This window comes from Lissotriton helveticus, chromosome 3_1 (genome assembly GCF_964261635.1).
Source record: "Lissotriton helveticus chromosome 3_1, aLisHel1.1, whole genome shotgun sequence".
NCBI lineage: Eukaryota > Metazoa > Chordata > Amphibia > Caudata > Salamandridae > Lissotriton > Lissotriton helveticus.
In genome coordinates, this window is record NC_136061.1 from 1,953,101,694 (window position 1) to 1,953,118,540 (window position 16,847).

Below are 16,847 nucleotides of genomic sequence, written 5' to 3' on the forward strand. Positions count from 1 at the left end.
ATTGGGACAGGTGGAGGTGGTCTTTAGGTGATTGCAAGTCAGGAGGAGGAAGGGAGCATGCAGAGAAGACCCCAGGAGGAGAGGAAGGCGCGATGGAGAGAGACCGGAGCCTCGAGGGAGTCAGAGAGAGAGCAGAAGATGTCGGCGCAACACCGAAGAGGGAGAGTTCCCCAACAAACCCTGTGCCAGTATCGGACGTCCTCCGAGGGAACAGGACGCCGCGATACCCGACGCTATGGTCCTGGAGGACCGTAGCTCAAGGCAAGTGTCTTGGGCGGAAGGGTGGAGGAGGAGGTTGACGCGGAAGGGCTTCATGGGGCTCTGGCACAAATAAGGCACTACAGTTACGGAGTGATAACCCCTGCACAGAAACCCTTCACTTTCCCAGCCCTTTCAGTTGTTTCCTTCCCTACCACACACTGTCGGTGTCCCATGAATGATGGTGATGGGGAGCACAATATAGAGTACTAAGACTTTAGTCCAGACAGTGACGGTAATGTTGTGTTTCTGTTTCCTTTTTGGGAGTACCGGCCCTGGTTGAAGTATTGAATTGAATTGAATTGAAATGGTATTTATATAGCGCATGGCTACCCGAAGGCATCCCAGCGCTTGTAGAGACCAGGGCAGATGATTTTGCGGGATTTAGGGAAATAGCCACGTCTTGAGAGATCTGTGGAAGGAAAGATGATTGGATTCGGCCCGAAGAAGGTGTGGAAGAGAGTTCCACAGTTTTGCGGCATTTAGAAAGAATAGTCGGCCTCCGCTTCTGGCTTTTTTAATTTTAGGAATAGATGCCAGGATTAGTGATTTGGAACGGAGGGTTCTATTAGGCTTATACCACTGTATGATATTCTTGAGGATAGGAGGGCCTAGGTTATAGAAGTGATTTAAAATTGATTCGCTCCTGGATAGGAAGCCAATGTAAATCCTTCAGAGCTGGTCTGGCTGATTGCATTTTAGGAACATTGAGCAGTAATCGGGCAGCCCGATTCTGGGTGGTTTGTAGCCTGGCAATGGTGGCCAACGGGGACCTCAGATAAAGCGCATTGGGGAAGTCCAACCTGGACAAGACAAGGGCCTGTACCATGATTTTCCTAGCCCCAAACGGTAGGATGGGAAGAATATTTCGAGCAGTTTGAAGAATGCCAAAACAAGTGGCGGCTGTCTTCCTAGCTTGATGCTTGAAGGACAGGTCCTGTCCAACCATACACCCAGGCTTTTGAGCTGGGGTTTAGGCGAGGGGGCAGGACCTAAGATGGTAGGCCAGATTTCTTTCACATTGAGTGGCGAGCGATTTCCCAGGACCATGATTTCACTCTTGTCCCCATTAAGTTTTAAGAAGGAGTCCCTCATCCAGGATGCTATCTCTTGGAGGCACTTGTAAGGACCAGGAGAGTTACTATCTGTTTTGTTGAGTCCAATCACTAGTTGCGTATCGTCGGCATACGTAACGATATGGATTCCAAAAGGAAGAACTGCCTCAGCTAAGGTGCAAGTATAGGCGTTAAAAAGAGTAGGGCTCAAGGAAGAGCCCTGTGGAACTCCACAGCAGAGAGGGGTTTTCTTAGAGATAGCTGCGTTGTGGAAGACTTGAAAGGACCTATTCTCAAGGAACGACTGGAACCATGCCAGCGCAGATCCAGAGATGTCTAGATTGTGAAGCCTTTGAATTAGAATCTGATGGTTCACGGTTTCAAAAGCTGCGCTGAGATCAAGCAGCAAGATTACCGCTGTGCCACCCGAGTCCACTACTTTCCTAGCTTCTTCTACAACCGAGATCAGGGCAGTTTCTGTTCCCTGAAGAGGGCGAAAGCCCGTCTGGGTTCGGTGGAGGAGATTATGGGTCTCTAAAAAGGAGGAGAGTGTTGTATTTACATGTTTTTCAGTGATTTTACCGATCCCAGGCAGCAGTGAGATTGGGTCAAGGGAAGGTTTCTTCAGCAAGGCCTTCACCATTGCTTCCTTCCATGCGGGAGGGACCACTCCTTAGGCAAGTGAGGAGTTAACTAAGTCTAGAATCACCGGGAGAACTACCCCAGCTGCTTGTGTGAGTGCTCACAAAGGAACAGGGTCTTTAGGTGAGCCGCTTTTGACTTTGGCAAACAAGATTTCTAACTCTGGTAGTTCTAAGAGTGGAAGTGAATCAAGAAGCGGCTGAGTTCTGCCTGGAGAAAAGGGTACCAACACTTTATTTGTGGGGGGGAAAGAGGAGAAGATGGTGTCAATTTTAGTGAGGAAGAAATCAGCAAGAGTGTCACACTGCACTCCTGATGAATCCGGAGTGATGGGGTTGGGGGGAGTTTTGAGAGGGTTTTTACAATATTGAAAATCTCACGCGGGGAGTTGGATGAAGCTAGAATTATTTCTTCATAGAAAGTGGCCTGCGCGGATCTAATTTCCGCTTTGTAGATATAAATACATTTCCTATATTGTTCCTTTATTGCTGGGGAAAAATCTTTCCTCCACACTCTCTCTAGTTTTTTACAATTCCGTTTATGCTCATTGGAGTATTACGACTGGGAGAAGAAGGCCTTCCCTTACAAGACTATATTCCAGGACTGCGATATCCCTTCCTTGTGTTGATACTTTTGATGGTGCACTTAAACTGTTGGTCTCGTAGTCTAAATAAAAGCCTCACATTGCAATATTCCCAAGGACCATGTGTCGTATCCTTAGGGGGACCCTAAACTCGGGGGTGTTCCATCAGAGTGAGAGAGGGGAAAACTATCACAGTAAGTTATCAAGATATTAACATTGAAGAGTTCTGGGTATAATCAGGATCAGAACAGTGCGCTTAGCCAAGCTGTTTACTTTAAATAACACAACCCTCAGTGATTCTTGGGTCCTCATTTTGAGTTGCTTCTTAATGCAGATAGGGCTTGTAACATGATTGCTGGGTCTATAATAAATTGTGAGACCCAAGTAAACATTGTGGTTCTGTTTAGTTTGGGCTGCTCAAAGCAACCTGAGTCTCCAGGAGAACTGAGAAATTACCAGATGAATCAGAAACAGAATTACATTTCTCCAGGTAAGTCTTAGTTTGTGAGAGGACCATCAGGCTGCCACTTGCAAATCCCCGGTATAACCCTGCCTACCCCTTTCCCCAGATTAAATGTGCTCCCAGATTACCTGGCAACCCCTAATAAGAACTCTCATATTCAGAAACTGGAGTCTGGGCAAGGAGAGGAGATGTCAAAGTGAATCTATTTTGTACAATCAGAGCTTCAATCAGGCCCACACATTTCTGATGAGTCAAATCCATCTTTAAAGATTGATACTGTAATAAGTGGTTATAATCTGGGACTCAGTCTGTAAGACTTTGTATTGGCTTTCTATTGGTATCACCTAATTGAAAACAATTTCGATAGAGAACGTGCTTTCTATAAAGGAGCATTCTGTACTAAATTGAATTAATGTTTTGGGGGAAAATGTGCTTTAAAAATGTGTACCCTCTTTTTTTACCAAACAATATCAAGGAAGAGTTCACATCTCTTATCTGGAATGGTTGCTACTCACTGCACCTATTTGCTTGATGACACCATAATTGTTCAAAATCCCTACAACTTTAGTAAAGAGGCTCAAATTGCCAGCACCCCAGCTCTGAAAATCGGTTCATACCACTGGTTGTAGATAGTTGCTTGCTGATTGGTTCTTTTGTTATAACCTTAAAAATCAATGTTCACTACTTTATGGCTGTTCCTGGTGTGTTTCCATGATTACACTACTTTTTCAAATAGCTCTACTCAAGTGTTAATGTTATGGGGCAAAAGAATGTAATGGGTGGCCAATCATCCCACATTTTGCAAAAATGTGCTGCAATGAAGGACCCAGTTCAACTGCCCGCACAGAAGCACTGCAGAAAGCACATTGTCTGCATTTTGGTTCGATGCCAGCAGATATTCCTCTCAAAGGACAAACAATTCTATCTCTTCCAACTCTTTATGAGCTGTAAAAGAGGTGTTTGTAGGTGGCTGGGAGGGAAGGGCTGAAGCACAGGACGGGTCCTGCACAATGCCATTCAGAAGCACATTCGGCTATTGAGATGCAAAGTCAGCCTCCTGCCAAGAAAGGACGATAAATCAATCAATCAATCAATCAAGGGTTTGTAAAGCACGGCAAATCATGGTGAGGATTTCATGGCGCTGGAATTTCTAGCTGCTACGTGGTGATCTGTTAATTCGAATAACCAGGTCTTGAGTCCTTTCCTGAATTGCATGGTGCGATGAGGCAGTGCTGAGGTGTAGGGTGTAGGGGAAGGTTGTTCAAAGCTTTAGCAGCCAGGTGTTGGGAGGAGCATTCTCCACTGTTGACTTGACGGATCCGGGGATGTCTTAGAGGAAGAGGGAAGAGGATCATAGGTGGCTGTTCATCAGGGCTGCCTCGGTGGTGTGGTTGGTTAGGAAGCCGGATTGAGAAAGGTTCAAGAGGTTGTTGCATCCAGGTGTTCGGTGAGTTGCTGGTTGATAGCCTTCTCAAGAACCTTCGCTGGAAAGGGGAGCAGGGAAATGGGCCAGTAGTTCTTCGGTTCTGCTGTCGCCAATTGTCTTGCTCCCGAGGTTGAAGATTTGGTGAGGACTGGGGTCCAAGGGTGCTCCCAATTGCACGAAGTTCATGATAGAGATAGTGGTATGAGCAGTGAGAGGGTCCCCAATGAGTGAGCTGGTGTTCGGGCTTTGAGTTTGTGGGTGTTAGCAGACTGATACTGTTGGCAGCAGAGGGTTGGGGTTTGAAGTTATTGTAGATGGCTGAGGTCTTGTTGTGAAGAAGTCCGCCAGGGTGTCACACAGTTCTTGGGAAGGAGTGATGTCGTTCCTAGCAGCTGTAGGGTTGGCAAACTCCTTCACAATGGCAAAAGAGCTCTTTGCTGTGATTTGTGCTGGCTTCAATGAGGTCAGCCAGGGCATTCTATGTTTTTTTCAGGAGGCAGTGCTACTGGTTGAGTGCAGTCTTGAAGGTGGTATGGTCTCCTGTCTTTTTGCAGGTGCACCACTTTCTTTCTGGTTTCCGGCAGTTGTGTTTGATGGATTTCAGCTCAGTGGTGAACCGGCTAGCTCTTCTGGTAGGTCCTTTAGATTTGGCTGGCTTGGCAGGGGCGATTGTGTGGCCTGTAATGTGGGTATGGTAAGTGACAAGTAGTTTGAGGCCAATGTTGCTCATGCTTTCCAGGAGGTCAGTTGTCTTGGTGTCACTGGGTTCATCAAAGCGGAAGTTAAGATCTCCTTGGTAGATGTAGTGCTCGAAATCAATGGCGATCAGTGCGATAAAGTCAGGGATGGTGTTGCAGAAGCCGAGATGCGGCCCTGGTGATCTATAGACAAGGGTGCCTTTAATGGTGCTTTTTACGTCTGAGTGGAGTTAGATGTTGCAATGCTCTATTATCGGGGTTGAGTCATCGAGGGAGGTCGTGCAGCAGACGGTGTCTTTGTAGATGTTTGTAATTCCACCTCTGTGTTTGTTGGCTTGCTCACCGTGTGTTATCTTGTAGCCTTGGGGGTGACGATGACTATGTTTGGTGCAGAGGCAGGGTTCAGTCAGGTCTTTGTAAGGAAGATAACATCCGGGTTAACAGATGAGATTGTGCCCCAGATCTCCATGGCGTGTTTGATGAGCAAACGTGTGTTGAGTATAATACAATGGAGTTGTACCCTGGCTGTCTAGGTCGACATGGTGGATGCAGACGTGTTTGAGGTGCTGGCAGTAGACCGGCCTTCTGGTGGTGTGTGGAGATGTGTGGCAGCAGTTTTTTTTTTATGTGCCCGGGATCGAGAGTTTGTAGGTCTGCGGCGGTGTAGCTGTGCAGGTTGGATGGACCAGGATTCTTGGCGCAGGGTACAGTCCAGGCATGATGGGCACAGACGGTGGTGCTGGGTGGCAGGAAGCGGGAGATCAAGCAGGTGGAAAAGAAGCGAGCGGCTACTAAAAATGGCGCAGCAGCAGAAAAACAACAAAGCAAGTGGGCAAACAAGGTTGCAAAAATAACTCAGCAACCGAAATGGACAAGAGGCAAGTGAGGCAAAATGAACTCATCAGAAACTAAACAGCCAACATCCAGACCTGGTCAGAAACACTGACCAGGTCAGGAAAAAAAGCTAAACACAATGCCGGACACAGGCAGCAGCAATAAAAGTAAATGGGAAAGTAAGGCAAAAAAGAAGTAACAAACAGAAAAGCCAACAAGTGACCCAGTCACTGACAACAGAGTCAGGGAGACCAGCAGCAAACGGAGCAGATCGTGGATCAGCTGAATATGAAAAGGAAAACCATGCTGGGGACCTCTCTTGGGAGTGGCCCAGCCCTAGGAGTAGGAACTTGTTTTTGTTTCCATTGAGCATGGTTCAAGGTGCTATCATTGCTAGATCAGCAGACAGAGCACAGGGACAGAATGATGTGTCCAAAAAGTAGTAGACCTGCGCTTGCGACACACTGCTGCTTGCTTCAAAGACTACAAATTTACTACTGTATTACGTTTTAACATGAAATTGAGGGGCTTCTCCTATGCCCCATGTAATATCCAGTCCATTTGTTTCACCGCCCACTTAGTAGAAGCTTTTACATTGATTCTAAATACTCCCAATCTGGCCAAAAAGGGAGTAGATGAATACATTTTGTAAAAAGTGATTGCCCTGGAGAACACAGTTTGGCTAAAGGGGAGGCCAGGATTAAAAACACTGTCTCCTGGTTCCACATGTACAACTGTTTCTGATGGCAAGGCCAAGAGGCCGCCTTTTACTGGAAATGTCATTGTGTTGCGGGCCTTGCACAGCATTAGACTACAGTGTTTATTTCCAGCACATTTAGGTGAAGCAATCAAACTGACAATAGATGTCAAGTATCCTAGGACCTTGGCTAAAAGTACCCACTAGATTAGGTATTTTGGCAGTAGGTTGTTAATTGACAGAAGATGCTTGGTAGAGAATGATATTTCCCATTGACGCTTGAAAGTTTAGCACAATTTTATTCCCTTTAAATACCAGAGTTTTTCATTTTGTAATCATGTCTCAAATGTTGCAATAGCCAGCAGTCAAGACTTACTCCAGGAGGTCTTATTAGAAATTGGGTTTGTGGTTGGCAGAGGTATGCACCTTGTCCAAGAAGGAACCACAATCCTAGCAGAAGTGATGCGTCGATTTCCTTCACACAGTGATGGCAGTGCAGCAGTTCTGAAGCTGATGTGCCGAGCTGAGAGGCGTTGGTTCTATAGACAATGCGTTGTGTTTCTCCAAACAGTCAAGGGGATGTGTTGATCTTCCCAAACTGCAGCGGCAGCGATGCGTTGGTTCTGATAAGTCACTTTTTTAGGTGCTGCACTGCTTTAGACTGCGATGCTCTGATTCTGCTCCCACAACAGGCTTGATGTGCCGGTTCTGCTACACATAGACTGAAGATGCGTTGATTTCTCTGGAGCAAGTATCTGGGTCCACTTCCAATGAGCAGGCACAGGAGCAGGTGTAGAGATTTTGATAGCCCTGAGTCGCAAGCAACAGGAGGTAAGCCAACAAGCACTCGGAGATCACTTTGGGTTCAAGGCAGAGTCCAGCTCTCCTTCAGCAGGGTCAGAGAGCAGCAGGCAGCAGGGCAGCACAGCAGAAAAGCATTTGTTCCAGAGCAGCAGTCCAACAGAGTGACAGTCCTTGTAGCAGCACAGCAGTTCTACTCAAAGCGGTTATTTATTAGGTTCAGAAGCATCTGATTTGATGGGGTCAGAGACCCAGTACTTACACCCAGTTGTGCCTTTGAAGTGGGGTGACTTTAAAGAAGGGCCTTTCAAGTGCACAGAAGTAATTTCTCCCAAGCCCCAGCTTCAGACTATCTGTAGAGGGTATTCAACCCATTGTGTAGGGACAGGACATTGCCTATTTGGGTGTAAGTGTCAGCTCCTCCCTCCCATCCTGCCACGGATGACCATCAGGATGCAGAAAGGCACTCAGACACACCTAATTTTACTGTGTGTGTGGCTTTCTAGAAGCAATGCACAAAGTCAAGCTGTCACCCACCCCAGATGTGTATTGGAGACAGGCTGCAGGCAGACAGAGCTATAAGAGCAGAAAAATGGCAACTTTCTAAAAGTGGCATTTCTAAAATAGTAACGTTACATCCGACTTTAGCAGGAAAGAGGATTGATCATTACCATTCCAAAGATATAAAACATGATGTAGGTACTCCTTCTCAATCAGGAATTACAACTTAAAAATGTAATAAGGAATTCCCAATGTTAAACTATGAAAGGTGCTACTTGACCTATCGGCAGCATTTGACACCATCTCGCACCACATCCTACTGGAGAGACTGCAGGACATCGGAGTTCAAGGGGCTGCATTGAAATGGTTGGCAGATTTCCTAACGGATACAACTCAGACAATCACTATGGGCACTTTCAGATCCAAGACCACCAAAAGTAACCAAGGGAGTACTGCATGGCTAATGCTTGAGCCCTACCCTTTTTAACATATATAACATATATGTTTCTCCTCTGGCTAAACTAATGAAGACACTACGGTTCAGCCCCATTTCCTATGCAGACAACACTCAGCTCTTGCTGTCTTTCGATAGAACCAGCGACGACATCCAACCCCTCTTTTCAGAAGGCTTAAAGACCATTGCCACTTGGATGAGAGACAATTGCCTTCCATTAAACACCGAGAAATCGGAAATTATGTTGTTTGGAGGCGCAGCTATAAGCTGGTCACCTGAGGAACTAGGCCCTGCGCCCACCCCAAAAACAGTGGTTAAGAACCTTGGAATCCGCATTGCACATGCCACCACCACAGCAGGAACTTGCTTTCATATACTCAGCCTCCTCAGAAAAGTGTTCCCCCTATTGCCATCTTCCATACGTAAAACACTGATGCAAGCTCTAGTGTTAAGCCGACTGGACTACTACAATGCATTGTTGGCTTCTGCCAACTAGACCTCCCTGGACAAATTGCAAGTAGTCCAGAACACTTCGGCCCAGTTAGTAGAGAATGCCCCCCACCCCCCAGAACAGCCTCAATACCGCTTCTAAACAAACTCCACTGGCTCCCTATGAGAAATTAGTGAAATTCAAAATCTGTTGCACCGTTTTCAAAGCCAGCAACGGGCTAGGACCCCGTTACTTGTCTGACAAACTGTCAAGGTATATACCTTTCAGGCCTCTTTGGTCTGGATCCAAGTAACTTCTCTGTACCGCTAGAATTAAGAAAGCTACCATGGGTGGCAAGGCATTTTTATACCGTGCCCCCACTATGGAACGAACTTCCCTGCCAACTACGTGAATGCCAGAACCTCCCACATTTCAGGAAGCAGCTAAAAATCTATCTCTTCTAAGGTACGCTTGTTTGTCTGAAGATCGCTGTCTCAGCGCGGAGATACGCCTGTCGGGGTGATTAGGGCACTATAAAAGCTCATTAATATCAAATAGCAAATATATCAAAGGGATAGGCCTCCCATTAGTGAAAAATTTATTTAGGTGTTTTTCACTACCAGGACATGCAAACTTTAAAAGTACATGTCCTACCTTTTATATTCGCAGCACCCTGCCCTATGGCCTACGTAGAACCTACCTTAGAGGTGGCTCATGTGTAATAAAAGGGTAGTTAAGGCTTGGCAAAGGGTTTTAAATGCCAAGTCGAAATGGCAGTAAAACTGAACACACAGGCTTTGCAGTGGTAGGTCTTAGACATATTTAAAGGGCTACTTGTGTAGGTGGCATAATCAGTGCTGCAGGCCCACTAGTAGCATTTAAATTACGTGCCCTGTGCACAGGTCTTGCACTCTACTTTGGACTCACAGATATGTTAACTATCCCATTTGTGGATATACCAAATGTAACCATGTTTAGGGGACAGCTTATGCTCTTTAGCACTGGTCAGCAGTGGTGAAGTACTCAGAGTCCCAAGGCTAACAAAAAGAGGAGGTAAACAGGCAAAAGGTTTGGGGAATGACCACCCTAAGGCTGACAGATCTAATAAGGTGGTAAAGGGATTAGATATCAGATACAATAAGAATAGTAAGCATCTATATATATAAAAACGAATGTATGTCTACCTGTCTGTTTGTCTGTTTGTCCTTTATGCATTACTACACCATTCATCCAATCGCCATGAAACTTTGGGAAGTTGTTGAGTACACTCCCGCGAAGGTTTCTGGCATTACATTTTTTTTTTATCTGCCCCCCAGGGCCCTCATAATCTTTAGAATACTGATAATCGTTGTGACTCGCTTTTGTAATGTCCATCAACAAAGCACAAGGACAATCGCTGCAAGTGTGTGGACTACATTTGGAGAATCCGTGCTTCTCACATGGACAACTGTATGTGGCCAGCTCACGCGTCGGAAAACCTTCTGATTTATTCATGTACGCACCAGACGGAAAAACAAAAAATATCGTGTATCCACAAGCACTCGAATAAATAAATAGAATTAAAACGACACTTTCACATGTTTTCCATATTAAAATGAATAAGTTTCAATAAAAATGACACAATGTAAATTGAATGTTATCGTAACAAGTTTCCTTGAATTTCCTTTCTTCTGAGATCGCAGCAACGCGCGACGGGTAAGCTAGTATTTGATAAATTAAATCTCCAAGCTGAGTTGCATCTTTTAAGTTAGCTTCATTTAAAGGTGAGTATTTTACTGAAACCTCAAAAGTGTGAAGCATAGTCCCTTCACTCCCCAACACATTTCTTATATTTCTGCATGTGCAGGAAAGTGATTATGGATAACTGGCCACCCTGATAGGGTTGCTTTGCCCCACTGTCTCCTCCATTGTGTTTATTAGAGGTATGCTACAAACTACCTTCACCTGAAAGTCCCAGAGTCCAAGTCCAAAGATACTCTGGCACAGTGGAAAGGGGATAAATTCTAAAGTCAGTGGGGGTCACTGTCAGCGCTCAAACACATACATTAATTTTCCTTCTGCGCGCAATGGCACTGGCTTGGGAATGGTGTAATTCCTGCTGGACTTTGGTGCTCCCCTCAGGACCCGTCTCTCATAGTAGGATAGTTAGGGAAGTACAGAAGGCAAGAATATGCATTTCTGAAAAGTCGACAGACAAGGATTTACATTTTAAGATTTACTCAATTAAAGTATAGAAAGGCATAAGCTGGGCCATTAAAGTTAGATTAATAAGTATTAAATTCAACAGAAAATACCACAAACTCAGTAGAGTTCAAAATCCAGCATAGATTAATTTTCAAAGAATGGGGAAAACGTCTTCTCCCAGCATGGAGATATCACACCCTTTTATATGGCTTTAGATAAAAGCATCACACATTTACTACATTAGTACATGGTTCACATGCTCGTAACCAATAGAAATTAACCAAAAGAGAAACAGTTGCAACAATATATTAGAAGATTTTCTCACTATTCTAAGGCATGAAGTTCTAGTGTTCACATCAGGAAAAATCCTTTACCATGCAGTCATTACCATGATTTGCCTTTACAACGCAGTCACTACCCAGACATTATCACCCATTCCTTTACCACGAAAGTCGTTACAATGACTTGCTTTAGGAGGGGCGTTATTGGACTGGATTTTAAGCCCAACACCTTCCCTACTATTGTTTAGACTGTAGTTGGAATAGTAAATTATACTATTCCAAAGTCCAGTGCCCCCCTGACGCAAGTGGTTGTAACATCTTGTGTGGTAAAGAAACTTGTGGTAACTTCACAGTCGGGGCAGAGACTGCATTGTAAAGGCATGCGTAGTAAATGCATGCGGGGTTCTGTCATAGATCCGTTCACAGCATCTGTTCTCAGTACATGAAATGTTACATAGTATGTTAGTCAGTCTGGGACAGTTGTTTTGTCGTTTGAAAAGTACACTCTGCTGAGGTGGCTGAGGGGAATAATTTTCTCAGCTGGTGAAATCTATGAGTCTTTATTATGACACAGGATAAACAGCAGTTCGGGTCACTTGTTAGACAGCAATGTGATGAAAAGATGGATGACAAGGCCTATGTTGTCCTAATTTAAAGAAAACATGAATTCATAGACTCAAAGCATTGACATTTTGAAATTTAAGCAACCCAAGTTCACAACGCCCTTCTGATGATTCTTGAAATCATCACTCTGTGTTCACCGTGGTAATCATAAAACAGTCATCATCAGTGTCGGGCTCTTGTAACTATCTAGATCTTTCTAACTCCTTAATGTCATCGTAAAAGTCATTTTGTAATGCTTCAAATCCGATATCGGTACTTTTCTCTTTCTCCGGGTTGTTGCTTTCAGACTCTTTTCCCTAGAATTTAACCCAACATTTGATGAGATTTTTCCACAAAGTTTAAAGGAGAGATGCAGACATCCAGCACCTACATAGGGGTAAGCAACACTTTTAGTATTCCGCCTCTTACACTGCCTAGACATTCGCCTACTTTAGCAAATCCCTTTCCAATAGAGCTACATACTGAGAGCCCATTCCGACCCAGGCACTGGTCTCTTCCAGATCATTCAGTTTTTATGTTACTCTAGTAATTTTAGTGATGTAGCTTTAAAGCTGATTATTTATTTTGGGAATGTACACACAGCTTTCCTTGCATGGGTTACTTTGCAAACTCCGGCTTCTATTGCTAGCAGCACATCAAACGCAAGGCGGTTCTGAATTATCATAGCTCATGGTAAGCAGCTCAATGTTAGTTTATGGTAAGTGCGCCAGCTGTGTTAGTTGCCAATCCATCCACTAGGGTTGATAGTTTCCTAATCTTAATTGAGGGCAACGCCTACTGAAGGTATTTATGCACCAAAAATGTCGCTGATTATCTGTCCAAAACAGTGTCAGAATCATCTCAACTATGTGTCAAGTCTTACGTTTAAATAATTTGTGTGATAAATCTTTGGGAAAACATAACAACTCCCTATCCAGCTGTGCGGCAGCCAAAAGTAACCTGATGTACCACAAACATAGTAAACACCCCTAATGCTCAGATCCAGTTCTGTCTACAAAACTTCTACCTGTAGCTAGCAGCTGTGCTCACTCCATCGTACATCGTCTACTGTTTAATTTCCGTCCTGTCTGTGGACCATACATAATGTCCCTCTCTTATCCCTATCTAAGCTCAACTTCAGGTGCACAACTTTCTTCTCCCCTTTCTCTCTTCCTCCACTTTACCATACCTTACTTTCCCTACTTAACTTTTCGTCCTCCTCCCTGATTCTGTCATTTAGCTTATCTACAAAAATCTTGAATAATTTTCCAAGTTAATCCATGCACATAGTAAGGTTGGCGTTGGTGAATGGAGTAAGAAATGTCATCAAATACTCACGCTTGTCCATTCGCTTAAAGGCTTAAGAAAAATAAGCATGGCTTGTTGCCAAAGATGCAGGTTAGAATCTCTTGTAAATAGTACATTTTCTAACAGGCATTCATAATTTGAATAAAACTATTTAATTGAGCTCTGGTTGTAGAACAAATTCAAGAATAGGTTGCAGGAAAATGCATAGGAGAGCAGAAGGGGAAAGTAGGTCGCACCCTCCGCTGCAGAAGCTGGAAGATAGGAGCACACACAACAGTCTGGAACATTCATAATTTTAGTATATTCAGACAACATTAGAAAAATATAAGTTATCATTAAAAACACTTTGGGCTTGGAGAATATGGGAAAATCTACTGACATGGGGTTCTTTAGTAGCAGCAATAATACCGATTGTGTCCTTTTGCTTTGGCAAAGCATCTCCCTTCAACAGATAGAAGTCTAACATCCACCCAGCTACAGAAACAGCTATGGGAACTACCAAGATTACCAAGACAATTTTGCAGGATTCCTGCACAATTGTCATCTTGCCCAGATCAAGTGAGGATTATTATTTATACCAAGTTTGTTACTCTTCCTACTCCTACCCTATAACCTCTATCCTATCTCAAAAGCCACAGTGACTGTCGCTATGTTGATTGGATGCCTAAGTGTATGCAGTCCTCTGACCATTGCCCCAACTTTTAAAGTTGTTCTTTGTTTCATCAAAATGTATTTTTAAGTGGTCTCCTGATAACATCTCTTTAGGTCATGGAGGCTCATCAAGGTCAGTTAAACAGTGGTCTGAGTCAGCTTGCGCAAAGTAAACCCAATCTGGACCTGCATATTTCTGATTGACCTTTCTTTCTCTCTTTGATCTCTCAGATTCTATCAGTTGTAAGTTGTAATCACTGCATTCTGGCTGCTCCTGGTTCTCTTGTTCTTCTGCCTCGCTAACTTCAACAATAGGCTCTGGTCTCTTAGTCTTAGATAGCAGACTCTTTCTTCTGAGTCTTGTCTTTGGCCAGCTGTCTTTCGAAGGCGCGCTTTCGGAAGAACTTGTTCCGGCCTGCTCAGTCTCTGTTTTCCAAGTGCATCCATCTTTTCTGCAGATAGGCAGTCTTAATCTGGAGACATGATCTTCAGTGACTGTAGGCTCTCAGCTCTCACTCTGCTCCAGAGGTTGCACAGGCTCTGCTGCAGACTACAGAAGTTTATATGGGCTGCCGTTCTCTTCCTCGGAGGTGTCAGAAACTTCAAAGCAAGGCGGACTCGGGGAGCTGAGGGAAGTCGGCTCTCCTTCTTGCTCTGCTTGGCTCGCCCTCTTAAGATGGTAAGCATGTGCCCAGTTTGCCAGAACGGCACACTTCACAGCAGTATTGGTTGTTAGGATGATTTAGTACTGCCCTGGCCAGCGTTCTTTGAGGCACTGCTTGCAGACGTGTTGTCTCACATAAACCCAGTCCCCAGGGTTCAAAGCATGGCATGGAGTAGCAATCATGGGTGGGGTGGCAACATAGACCCGATGAGAGACAGAATGCACCACATCTGCCAGGCCATGGCAATACTTAAGCAACAAGTCATTTGTAAAGTAAGTTCAAAAGGCAGCCACTGGAATTGAAGGATTCTCATGGCTCTCCCCATCAGAACTTTGTGGGAGAAGAGTACTGACCTTCTGTATGCAGCTCCTGGCTCATGAGTAACAGGGGAAGGGCTTTGGGCCATTTGATAGATGTGGAGGTGCATGCATTGTTCAGTTTTGCTTTGATCGTCCCGTTTACCCTCTCTACCACTCCTGGCGCTTCCGGTCTGTAACTGCAATGGAATCTCTGATCAGTCCTCAGGGTGGTGCATAGCAACTGCATCACTTTGTTCTTGAAGTGACTCCATTGATCTGATTTGAGGTGAACTGGCATGCCGAACCGAGTAATCAACTCCCTCAATAGTAGTTTGGCAACTGTGAGACTGTCACATTTTCTAGTGGGATATACCTCGACCCAACGAGAGAACAGGCAAACGATACCAATACATACCTTAACTGGTTGCATCGGGATATCTCCAAGAAGTCCACCTGGAAACGATCAAAAGATCCATCAGATTTACCTATATGACACATGGTTGCAACAATATTTTTGCCAGCATTTTGCTTCTGACACACGATGTACTTTTTTTTATCATTCTGCTGATTCAACATTTTGAGTACAGCTACAGCAAAAATCTGCTTAGAGAATACATAACTTCCACATAGCAGTTACAGGATTACTGTGTGATGTCCATAGATCCAGCATCTCGTTTTACGCAGAGTCTATATGTGACAAGTCATACTTAGAATTCACGTTTAACATACCTTAATGCTAGCAGGTCCTCATATAGTCTAGTTGATGCCCTGCAGGTGTCTTCTATGCTGCTCAAGGGAGCTTGACATCAGCCATACAACCAGGGAGGGTGGGAAGAGAAGTCCAAGGGAAGGAGGAGGGGAGGGGCCTAAAGCGCGTAGACGGGCCGAGCTACCTTGTGGGGGTTCTCATTGGCTCAGCGCAGCTGGAGAGGCAGTGATCATATCCACTCAGCTGTCATTGGGGGTACCGGGGGGATTGCCGTGGCGGCCGAGTTAGCGTTTATGTAGTGTTGTAGGGGGCCCCATATGTCTCTGGGTCTGAATTGCGTGGGCATCAGGTCCCAAAAGGCTGCCAGCTGTTCCTGGCAGAACGTCTCATCTTTGAGCCACATTGTTTTCTTGGGGCCTGGCTTCTACCCCATGTCATGGCGATAGGTCTTTTAGCAAGTAGTAACAGCATTGTGCAAAGCTGTCTGTCCCCCGTTGGAATGTCCTTCACATACCCTAAAAGTGCCGTTAGTGGGGATCTGGCAATGGGCGTGTCCGTCATCTCATCAACAGAGGCAAATACTGTCCCCCAGTACGTGTGGATTTGAGGGCATTCCCACGCTAGGTGCAACAAAGTTACATGGGGGGCCTTACATCTGTGGCGTCGCGTCTCCTTTGCCAGTTCGAGTCGCATAAGCCAAGCAGGGGTTCTGTATGTGCGGTGGAGGAAATTAAAATGTATCAGGCGCAGCCGACAATTCGGGGAGAAGGCGCGTGCTTGAGCGCAGCAGTACGTCTATTGTTCTTGCGTGATGGGTGTGCCTAGCGCGGTTTCCCATTCCTGGCGGGCTGGGGTTTTGCATGCTGGGGTAGTGTTCTGCATGTCTGTGTAGAGACGAGTGATCAGCTTATGTGGGGATGTTTTTTTAGAAACTACTCAAGTGTCTGGAAGGTGTCCGGCACCTCGGGAAAAGATGGGTGGTAGGCGTGTAGCGCTGCTCCTAACTGGAGGTATGTCTATGTTCTAGCACTGTAAGTTCCTGCCCTTCCCAGATCTGATTCATGTTATGAAGGGGCCACACAGGTATCCGTCTCCCATTGTTGTGACTTTCATCGCTCTCAGGCGAGCGCAGGTGAAAAGGACCAAAAGGGACAGGCACAGGTGTTTGATCAGGGGGACTCGAGGTGCATGCATAATGTCAATCTCGACCCTCTGCTGCAGTTTCTGCCAGGACCTAACCGTGCATCCCACGGTATCTATCTCTTTCTTGGGTCTGGGTGGTGTACAGAGTCATTGGAAGAGGGA